The 2,631-nt window shown below is 38.4% G+C and overlaps 1 pseudogene across 1 annotated transcript; it reads right to left on the bottom strand.

The window, feature by feature from the left end:
• Nucleotides 1-429: 429 nt before the first annotated feature.
• On the bottom strand, nt 430-911 carry LOC308350513 (peptidyl-prolyl cis-trans isomerase A-like; annotated as a pseudogene). Its single transcript has one exon. The product of its transcript is annotated as a peptidyl-prolyl cis-trans isomerase A-like (transcript).
• Nucleotides 912-2,631: the final 1,720 nt, after the last annotated feature.

Consider the following 2,631-nt stretch of genomic DNA (forward strand, 5'->3'; position numbering starts at 1 on the left):
GCCCTACAGTTTCATTGTGTTCATGATATTAGGAAAATCTGGGAAATCAGAGTACTTGGAAGCTAGCTCACAAACAGAAATTCATGATATAAGTGTTAATTACATTATCTGTTATAACAGGTACAAATCTCAGTCCAAAATAAACCAGAGATTGTAAGAAACATGACTTGATTCTTCTACAAATCGACTAAATTTTTCTTCAAATCTTTTGTTGTTGTTGTCTTTATTTTATTATATGAATTTTTATCTCAAAATCATAAATGTAACTCTGCAATCCAGCTAGACTGGAGGACAGTAGGAAAATATGAACCAATAGAAGTACAGCGAGAACACAAAGATTATAGACTATTTTGAGCAGATGGAGGCAAAGGAGTGCTATCCTCAGTTATAGAAGGAATAATTGTAGTTAAGATAAAACAAAAGTCAAATTTACCAGATTTGTCCATGGTCAGCAGGGGTGATATTCTTGCTAGTCTTGCCATTCCTGGACCCAAAGCACTCCATGGGTTCCACAATATTCATGTCCTGTCTCACCTTGCCAAAGACCACATACTTGCCATCCAACCACTCAGTCTTGGCAGTACAGATGAAAAGCTGGGAACTGTTAACACTTGCCATGTGTATGATTCCAGGACCTATGTGCTTCAGGATGAAATTCTCATCATCAAATTTCTCCCCATAGATGAACTTGCTGCCAGTGCCATTATGGCATGTGAAGTTACCACCCTGGCACAGAAGTCCTGGAATAATCCTGTGAAAGCAGGAACTTTTATAATGAAATCCTTTCTCCCCAGTGTTCAGAGCACAAAAGTTTTCTGCTGTTTTTGGAACTTTGCAAACAGTAGGAAGGAGATGGGGCACAAAGGCTTGCCCTCAATAGTGATGTTGAAGAACACAGTGGGATTGACCATGGTTGGGCAGCAGGGGCAGCTCTGGCGGCGGGGGTGGTCATCTGCAAGAACTCTTTGAATTTTTAGTTTCTTTGGACATCAGACATTTAAACTGTCTCTCTATTCCCGGCTTGGGTTTAAGTTCCAGAGAGATGTATGTAATTTCAAGATATTGTATGACCCATCTTGTTTTTGAGTCATCTGTCCACACAGATATTTGCTGATCAATTCATGGTTCCATTTGGTCCTTGCTCCATGATCTATACAGTAAACTATTGAGACAACTCTCATTCTTGTCTACCTAGGGCTTCAAGTCCAGTGGGTCTCTCTGACGTTTTCATGTCAGGCTTGAAAACTGAACCATCATTCTAAAGCTTTTACACTATTCCCTGGTAAGGGACTTCTGGGACATATCTATGTCTTCATTTGCCTTGATGTCTAATTTGTGACTCTATCAATTCTATAGGTTTATGATCTAGGAAAAAGGGCAATACCCCACATTTATTTTCTGTCTCTTAAACCACATTGGAGTTCTAAATGGAGAGCAGAGTCAATATGGTTTCTCTCTAAACCACCATACTTTGTCTTTCTTCCGCTGTTTCCCAGCCTAGTAGACTATTTTTCTTGTATTCAGGGAAAATCTCTCCCTTTATAATTTTTGATAGCTTCCCCAGATTCATTCCCCTGCCCCCAAATAACCATTTTATGGCATTAGGATTTAGAGAAATAAACCAGGGACTCATAGGAAGCTTCTGTTTTCCACCCTACCCTGGCACACCCACATCCTCAGGAAATAACTAGAATAGACTATTTGCCTGCATTAGGTGAGAAAGTGGAAAGGGAAAGTGGGGACTTTAAAGAAAAATCCATCTATATTTCAATAACCTGTGATAACGACAACCCATTGCATTACCTTACAATTTGGTATATAACTTTTAAGAAGTATATTGACAAAGACCCTACATTGATTATTTAAATTTGACCAGTGTCCTCTGGTCAAATTGAACTTCAGCATGTTTTTATTATTATTATTATTTTTAATATTTTATTTATTTATTTGACAGACAGAGATCACAAGTAGGCAGAGAGGCAGGCAGAGAGAGAGGGGGAAGCAGGCTCCCTACTGAGCAGAGAGCCCGATGTGGGGCTGGATTCCAGGACCCTGAGATCATGACCTGAGCTGAAGGCAGAGGCTTAACCCACTGAGCCACCCAGCTACCCCTGTTTTTATTATTTTTATTCTCCAAACAATGTGGACAAATAATTCAGATTAGTTGGCAGAAATATTAACGTTTGGTGATCACAATTCTGAGATTATAGTGGCCACATTTTTAGAGGTTTATATGGGTCTTATAGCTCATTTTTGCAAAGGAGATGACCACAACCCAGACTCTCTTCTGTTGGCAAAGTCTGGAAATGTCGATATTGATTTTTGCCCAGGGTTATTGGTTACTTCCCAAGGGTATAAAATTATTTTTTGCAGTTTTGTGCAAAGTGGGATAGCATATATATTTTTACTTACTTAAAATTTTATTCAATATAAAAATCAATTAACAGGTTGGTAGATTTTCACTTTTAGTCAATGCCTTCATGGAAATAAGTTTCTGATCTTTGCAGAATTGACAAAATATCAGGATGAATTCCATTTAATTTTTGAAATCTAAGGAGTGTTTCATGGGTTTGTAATTGCTTTTGTTTCCCAGACAGTTTCTCTACTAGACATTCTCTCCACACCAACCTC

Source organism: Martes martes (assembly GCF_963455335.1).
Source record: "Martes martes genome assembly, chromosome: 1".
Classification (NCBI taxonomy): Eukaryota; Metazoa; Chordata; class Mammalia; order Carnivora; family Mustelidae; genus Martes; species Martes martes.